General features: G+C 39.8%; 1 pseudogene; it reads right to left on the bottom strand.

The window, feature by feature from the left end:
* Positions 1-767: 767 nt before the first annotated feature.
* LOC124523883 (olfactory receptor 7A17-like) lies at positions 768-1,799 on the bottom strand (annotated as a pseudogene).
* Positions 1,800-9,333: the final 7,534 nt, after the last annotated feature.

Here is a 9,333-nt window from a genome sequence, read left to right as displayed (position 1 = left end):
TGATAAAGTATTAGCCTCATTATGTTTCACAAAGTGTATTTCAGGTCCATAACTGTATCTTGTTAGTATGACCTAATTTCTGACATCAAGAGATGGAAAAGTCATAGATGGAATTTGGCAAAATACCCACAATGCTTTTATAATCTGAGAAAGGGACATTACGTTAAGAGGGAGCAAAATAGATCCTCTGATAGTGTTCTTGCCTATAAAAATGTTAAGAATAGCAACGCATCCCTGGGGAAATTCCAAAGATCAATGACACTATAATTCTTGAATGTCAAGGGCTGTCATTTCTGTTGTGCCAGACTCATGTTTTAGATCGTGCAGAAGAAAATTAGATCTTAGAGAGTGAATGTGGATTATTGTAGACTTTACCCAATGGTGACTCCAGTTCCTTCTGTTCTGCAATGTGTTCAATTTCTAAAGTGGATTCACACAAACTTTAGTGGTTGGTATATAGCCTTTGATATGTCAAGTAGATTTTCTTTGAGAGCAGAATTTTCTTTGAGGGCAGCTGCTCTCATCTGGCACGGGAAGCATTACACATTTATTCCTCTAGCTCTTCCTATAATATTATAAGTACTAAACCTGTATTACATATATTTGCTGCTGAAAACTCATGCACTGGATTCTATTTCCCACACTGACCTCCCAAAATATGAGAGATCAAAGTTTTAAATAAAATACAGAAGAAACAGTTACTTATCATGTATGAAAAATTAAAGAGGCTGAACCCTTGAGATAACATAAACTGCAGATTACCATTCTGTGAGCTTATAACATTATCATGACTTAGGTCCTGTGGGGTTTTGAGCATTGTTACTCACGATCAAGTCTCTGTCTTCATACAAATAATACCCCTATGTAGAGAACGTTTCTTGGCTGAAGAGCTTTTTAAGGGCTTGCTTTATGTCTTTGTTTTTTAGACTATAGATAAAAGGGTTCAGCATGGGGGTGACCACTGTGTACATGACTGAGGCTATGGCACTGGCCCTGGAGTTTTGTGCAGCAGCAGAACTCAGATACACCCCAAGGCCTGTGCCATAGAACAAGGAGACAACTGAGAGGTGAGACCCACATGTAGAAAATGCTTTGTACTTGCCTCCAGCTGATGAAATTCTGAAAATGAAGGTTATAATCTTAGAGTAAGAGAAGAGGATCCCTGTGAGTGGAACAATAGCTACAAGGCCAGTAGCAAAATACATCACCAAATCGTTGAGAAAAGTATCAGAACAAGCAAGATGGATTAGCTGATTAAGTTCACAGAAAAAGTGAGGGATTTCCAACTCTTCACAAAAGGAGAGTCACAAAACCATTAAGCTCTGTAACAATGAGTGCAGGGCAGTCATGATCCAGGATGCCAGAAGCAGGAGGCCACAGAGGCAGGGGTTCATGATGATCGTGTAGTGGAGGGGGTGACAGATGGCCACAAACCGGTCATAGGCCATCACAGTCAGGAGAAAGTTGTCCAGATCTCCAAAAAGCATGAAAAAGTACAACTGGGTGATGCATCCTGCATAGGTAGTGACTTTGCTCTGTGTCTGGATGTTCAGTAGCATCTTAGGGATGGTGGTGGAGATGAAACAGATGTCTGCCGAAGAGAGATTGGAGAGAAACAAGTACATGGGCGTGTGGAGGTGGGAGTCCGTGATAATGGCCAGGATGATGAGCAGGTTCCCAATGAACGTGACCAGATACATGGACAAAAACAGTCCAAAGAGGAGGGGCTGTAGTAATACATCTTCTGAGACACCCAGGAGGATAAATTCTAAAACACATGTTTGATTTTCTGATTCCATGTAGCTGATGAAATGGTGGAAAAGAGACAAAGAAATGCAGATTTAACTTCAAGCAGTTACCCTATACAATTACCCTGGTAAAAGGCTGAAGGTCCTGATTGGGAAGGTGAGGAAAAAGATTAATCAAATAAGTTTAGGGCAGTATACAGGGGTCCTTCCTCAAGAGGACTTGGCCCCCTTTCATTCCAAAAGTTCTAGGTCTGTAAACCAGCTCTGGGAATTTATTGAGAAGTTGGGACTCACTGTTTTTGATTAAGGTTAGTTTTTGTTTACTTGACCTTGAACTTTTCTGCTTAAACAGATCAAGTAAGAATTTAGTAGACTTTCTACCTAATTTCTCTTCCAGGAGCACCACGGTCAACTAGTCACCACCAACCATTGGAGTAAGTCAGACTATTCCAGTCCACTACAGCAATCATTTCCACTTTGCCTTTGGTTGTTGATGCTGCTACTTGGCCTCTGCCATCCCAGGACTCAATTACTCCCACTTCATTTAAGTTTTTCAACACGGTGGCTGAAGTTTCCACTGTAAGATCTAGCCTACAGAGAACAGCAATCCAAGAGCTCATCAAGGATATTGTGGCTCCCCTCACAATCCATTTCTCATAGTCATTGTGCAAGGTGTGTCCTCTGGACTCTTCCAGCGTGGGTGAGTAGGTCTTACCCGACAAACCCATTCTAACATTCCAATCTCCCTAAGCCTCTAAATCCACAACTCTACATTAAACCAAGGCAGGTTTGGCATTTCCAACTCACTCACTGTGGGCTACTTGTGGTCCGGGTTTCCACCAAACAAACTGTAAGTTCCCAGGTTGCAACATTAAACGCAGAATCTCTGCTTAGTGAGCCCATATCAATACATTCAGCCCGTTCCAACCTTATGCCCTTTCCCACATTATCTCACACTCTGAATCTATCCCTTCCCACACATGTTCCCTGGATTTCTGTCTGTATAAATTAGAAAACTCAAGTCGTTCTTCTGGAGTGTAGAACACTTTCTCACAGATCACACTGCACCTTATCCTTAGGGGCCTGCTGGCAAATGAGTCTAGTTGTGGATCTAGACACAAAGAGGAGTGTTAAGGGTGGGACATGAGGAGATTTGGCATTGTCTTGGGTGGCAACTGCCTGGTGGGGAGGCATTCGTTTCCTCAGGCAGAGCAGGGTTAACCCCTCAGACTGAAGTGGAGAGGTGACACCACTGTGGGTATGGAGGCCACTGGGGCAGTGGGTGACCCTATCACTAGGCATGGGGAGGCCAAACCCATTGGGGTAGATAGGCAGCTTCCACTGGCAAAGAAGACTTAGGGACTCAATTCTCCAGCTTCATCAAGGCCTTCATCAAGGGGCAGAGAGAGAGGGAGACACAGAATCCGAAGCAGGCTCCAGGCTCTGGGCTGTCAGCATAGAGCCCAACGTGGGGCTCGATCCCACAAAAGGTGAGATCATGACCTGAGCTCAAGTCGGATGCTTAATCGACTGAGCCACCCAGATGCCCCAAAGCTCTGTACATTTAAAACCTTGACTGTGAAGCCTTCACTAATCTCCTCAGGAAAAGTCTACTATTTTAGGACCCACTTCACCAGAATTGGAATACCATATCAGAGATTGCATTTACTTATTTCTATGTTTCTTCCTCTGTTTAGATCAGGAGCACCTCAAGAGAAGAAACAATACCTTATTAATTTCTTTATTCCCAGAATATGTTAGTTCCTACCATGCAGCAATTTCTCAATAAATGTTTGTGGAAAGAACGAATGGTTGAGTGGCATTAAAAAGAGATACCACTAACAGGGAAAAGGAAGAAACAGTGAAACAACAGAACAAACCATTGAGACAGGGAGGCCCCATGATGGATAGCCAACACCAGAGGAGACCGATGGGTGCAAAAAGACATTTTAGTGCATCCCACTTATTGACTTCCAAAATCTGAGACTTAAATGTGCCAGGATTTTGTATTAACAAACATTTCTTTACTTGTTATCCTTTTGTATAACATAAAGTTACTGCCAATAAAGAGAGTCCTATGCATCATTATCATATTCCCCAGTACCTGTGAAAATGCTGTGGTTCACCCAGATATTATCACAAAAATGTCTGAGCTCACTCATGAAGTTCATTCCCACTGAGATTAATGATTTTGCCCCCAGAAAGGGCAGGGTGATGGAACCTCTCATGAGGTCTCTGGAAGACACAACTGTGTTTCCTCATCATCCGAAATTAGTAGAATTGACTTCAGAGGGCCTAGTGGAAGCATTTAAGAATTTCTCTGGCTTTAGGAGCTGAATTCCCAACAGTCCTGTTGATGAAGTATTCTTTTGTCTCTCTATACCTTGAGAGATTTTGTTCTCTGGAGCTAAAAGAGAAAAACACGGTGCAAACATGTGCTCATGTGCTGGATTTAATCCTGGGAGACATCTTTGGAGTTCTTATCTCTTTGGACTCTTTCCTCCCAGAAAAAGACCACCACTTTTTAGGTATGGCTGCTGTAATGCAGAGAAACCCATAATGCCTGCTCTAGCCTTGATTCTGGAGGGACACTATGATTATACCAGAATATCTTCTTTCTCCCATCTATTTTCTCTGGTGTTGTCCTCAATCATGACATTAAACAAATTCTCTTTCAAACTGCAGGCTGACACCCAAGCTAAAAGAACAGAGACATCGGAGATCACACATGAAAGAGAATGCAGTCATTACAAAAACAGTTCAGAATAATACTCAACAGACTATAACCCCCAGCAAACAACGAGATAATTCCTGGGGGTGGGGGTGGGGGGAGGCGGAGAGTGGAGACTCTGATGATTCCTGTTACTACATCAAAATGTTGAATATGCTTCAATAATTTTTAAAAGTTTAAAATAATATAAAATATCTTCTCCAATCAAATGAAGGGAAACTAGACGTCAGTATCAAAAGGAAAACTAGAAAATTGCCAAATACAAGAAGGTTCAAAAACACACACTTAACCAACCAGTGAGTCCAAGAAGAAACAATGAGGGATATTACAAAACACTTTGATAAGAACAAAAACAAGGGGCACCTGGGTGGCTCAGTAAGTTAAGCATCCGACTTTGGTTCAGGTTATGATCTCACGGCTCATGAGTTCAAGCCCCATGCCGGACTCTGTGTGGACAGCTCAGAGCCTGGAGCCTGCTTTGGATTCTATGTCGTCCTCTCTCTCTGCTCCTCCCCACTCATGTTCTGTCTCTCTCTCTCTCAAAAATAAACATTAATTTTTAAAAAAAGAACAAAAACAAGAATACAACCTCCCAGAACTTATGAGTTTGGCAAAAGCAATGATCAGAGGGTAAGCTTATAGCTATAAATGTCTACATCTAAAAAAAAAAAAGAAAGACTTCAAATCAATATCCTAATTTTACACCTTAAAGAAATAATTAATAATAATAATTAATAATAATAATAGCAAACTCAACTCCAAGCTACTTAAGGAAATAATAGATTCATGATAATAAAAATATAGACCAGTAAAACAAGAAAGAAAATCAATGAAAAGTTGGTTTGTTGAGAACATTAATAAAAATGACAAAAGTTAAGATAAACTGAAATAAAGTGAAGAGAGTAGACGTAAGTTACTGAAGTAAGAGACGAAAGTGTGGACATTAGTGTGGACCATAGGAAAATGAACATGAGAGAATGTTATGAAACATTGTACACCAACAAATTAGATAATCTAGTTGAACGGATGCATTCCTAGAAATACACCAACAAAGTGGCTCAAGTAAAAATGAAAAATCTGAATAGATCTATAACAAATAAGGACATTAGAACAATAATAATAATTAAAAAAAAAAAACCCTTTCCAACAGAGGAAAGTCCAAGATCTGATGGCTTCATTGGTTAATCCTATCAAACCTTAATTTATACTGAACTTTCTCAAACTCTTCCAAAACATATTTGATGATACCATGACTGCCCTGACACCTAACTGAAGAAAACAAGAAATGTAAATTAGAGTCCAGTGTTCTTATGAGTACAGCTGCAAAAATCTTCTACAAACTACTAGCGAATGGAATCCAGGAACATGTTAAAAGGATACTACACTGTGACCAAGGGGAATTTTGACATTGATTTCTTAAATATGACACCAAAAGCACAAACAACAAAAGAAAAAGAAAAGAAAATGGGACCACATTGAACCCTTTAGTGTATCAATAGACACTATGAAGAGAGCATAAATACAACCCATAGGAGAGCACAGTATGTTTGCAAATTATACATTTGGTAAGAGTTGAATATCAGGAATATGTAACAAGTACAAAAACTCAACAACAGAAATAACAGCCCAATTTGAAAACAGACAAAAGACCTAAGTAGACATTTCCCCAAGGAGGACATACAAGGGGTCAAGAGGCACATGTTCAACATCAACAGTCATTAGGGAACTACAACTCACAACCATGAGATAACAAATCACACTCATAGGAAGGCTACTATTTTTCAAATGGAATATGAGAAATGTATACAAGGATGTGGAGAAATTGGGAGCCTCATGCATTGCTGATTGGAATGTAAAGTAGTTACACGGGGAAAAGATTGGCAGTAGCCAACAGATGGTTACTACCCACATGGTCATCAAATGACGAATGAATAAACAAACGGTAGTCTATCCATACATGGGATGTTATCCAGCCATGAAAAGGAATAAAGTTGGGAGTGTGCTGAGCGCTTTCAATTGCACTGGAGAGGCTACAGAAAGACATGACAAAGATAGGGGTTTTAGATCCTGAGATTATTTAGAATACAATAATCAGGACATATACAGAACTGCATAAATCCAATCTCTGATCTCTCAAAGCTGTATCTCAGTATGGGAATGGAACAAAAACAAAGTCAGATCTCACATATGGATGTGCTACAAAATAAGTTGAATTCATAGCCTGCTAAATATCTTTTATAAAATTCAAGGCATCATTTGTAAAGAGGCAGTTGAGAACAATAATGAGTAGAAAGAATCTAGGATTTGGGTAAATTTGAATACTCTGATTTGTCCAACTACACAGAGGCTTCAGTTTGGCCCACACAGCACATCTTGACCTGTCTGATGAGCCACACAGTACCTTGTCTAAAAGCTTTGTAGTCACTTCACCTAAAACACATTCACCTTGCAAGGGGATGCCTGCCGATTCTTGTCATGTCCATTCTTTTTCCTCTTCCCTGAACCAACATCTGACATCAGATCTCAGGACACCACAGAGATAAATGCAAAGTTTAGATAAGATTAAATTAAGGGGCACCTGGCTGGCTCAACTGGTTAAGTGTCCAGTTTAGGCTCAAGTCATAATCTTGTGGTTCATGAGTTTGAGCCCCCCACTGGGCTCTGTGCTGACAGCTCAGAGCCTGGAGCCTGCTTCAGATTCTGTGTCTCCCTGTCTCTCTGCCCCTCCCCTGCTCTCTCCCTCTCTCTCTCTCAAAAAAAAAAAAAAAAAAAATATATATATATATATATATATATGATGGAAATTAAGGTATCCAAGTAGTTGTGAGATTTTTCTAATTTTTTAATAAAAATTTAATGAATGCACAACAGAATGAATTCCACTGATCATGCTTGATGGAGTATGGAAAGGAATTTTTGAGCAAACCAAATATATTGATGGAGCGATTATCAGAAACCCAGGTCCATATGGCAGCTTGAACAAATGAGCATATTTAAATATATTTTTATCACTTAGTTGACTGAAGTTTGGATTCAGTGATGGCCTGTTCTAAAAGCAGTTCAGGGTCCTAAGTATGTTATTATACAGTATATATGTGTATGTATATAGGAAACAATAAAGATTTGTGATAATAAAAATATAAACCAGTAAAACAAGAAAGAAAATCAATGAAATGAAAAGTTGTTTTGTTGAGAACAATAATAAAAATGACAGAAGTTAAGATAAACTGAAATGAAGTGAAGAGAGTAGACGTAAGTTACTGAAGTAAGAGATAAAAGCGTGGACATTAGTGTGGACCATAGAAAAATGAACATAAGAGAATGTTATGAAACATTGTACACCAACAAATTAGATAATCTAGTTATCTAATCTATCTATCTATATAGATAGATAGAGAGAGAGAGAACTATGTACAGCTATATAGAGCTATATATAACAAGGAAAGCAAGGTACAAGCCAACAGGAATGTGGCATTAGATCTCTCATGTTTGCACAATCACTTGCTACCCAAATATCACTCCAGATGGGTTCAAAGGTCATTACATTCACCAAGAGATTGAAAAAAGAATTTGTGAGGAGTACAGCAGGTGTGTAGTGGTTTTCCACATATGATAGAGCTAAGATGGGAGCTGCTGAAGTTGAGATGAGTTCCTTCTGACCCCAGGAGAGAGAATGTGGTCGGGAACTGCAAATACCATATGTGAATCATGTGGCCATCAGAGGCATTAATGTGATAAGCAGGACAGCCAGCTTATTCTTTCCAACACATCAAGCCACTGGGATCTTTGGAAGAGGCGATTGATCATGGTATTTGGATGCATAAAATAGAATTTTCAAAGACCTAACAATCTATGTAAATATAAAAACTCTAGTTCGGGGTGCCTGGGTGGCTCAGTCAGTTAAGCAGCAGACTCTTGATTTTGGCTCAGGTCATGATCTCATGGTTCATGGGCTCGAGCCCCAAGTCATGCTCTGCACTGGCAGTATGGAGCCTTCTTGGGATTCCCTCTCTCCATCTCTCTCTGCCCCTTCCCCACTCTAGGTTTCTCTGTCTCTCTCAAAATAAATAAATAAGCTTAAAAGAAAAACAACTCTAGTTCCGAGGTGACGAGGTTTGACATGAGTCACCCAAATGAAGAGTCACAATCTCTCACTTGATTGTCAGACCTGAGACTTTTCAGTGACCCAGGTCCCACCCCTGTTGAGGATGGACTATAAAACCGCCATGGATTATGATCAACATTTTCCTCCTAACCTTACCCAAAGGCAGTGACGTGAAGCAGCAGGTTCCTAATGTTTCATGAGTGCCAGCTGTAATGCCATTCTGTTCCTGCCTTAGTGACAGCACATTGTTCACTTAATGGTCATAGAGGGACTATTTATTCCATAGAAATTGGCTTCCACTTGTTTCTCATTCTTTCATTCTTTCTATTTTTCTTTATTCCCTTCTTCCATCACTCCTTTGTTTCTCCCTCCCTTCTGTGCATTCTCTCTCTTTTTTTTTCTTAGCAAGAGTTAACATTGACCAAAATGCTAGAATTCAAAAGACCTGTGGTCTTCTACCTGGAAAAGAGTGAACGGGGTAAAAAGGAAAATACTAAGATCATTCTTTTTTGAAAACTGGATTCTGGTTCTAACACTAAAGCAAAATGCCACTGCAGCTTCCCAATCAAAGTGGTGGCATAAAGGTTGCGTGGTGAATGAAGGAGTTCACTTACTCTGTCTCACAAAGACCATGGCAAGTCCAGATTTATTGTTATTCATACCCACTTTCTGAGATGCATATTTAGAAATGACAAAGTTGGCCACTGACAGAATACCCACCTTGCTTTTGTGATCTATAAATGAGGACT

This window comes from Lynx rufus, unplaced genomic scaffold (assembly GCF_022079265.1).
Source record: "Lynx rufus isolate CCGP_SWC_20201006 ecotype Redwood Valley unplaced genomic scaffold, mLynRuf1.p SCAF_4, whole genome shotgun sequence".
NCBI classification, from domain to species: Eukaryota; Metazoa; Chordata; class Mammalia; order Carnivora; family Felidae; genus Lynx; species Lynx rufus.
Note: the sequence above shows the minus strand (reverse complement) of the source record. Positions and strands in the feature narration are given on the sequence as shown.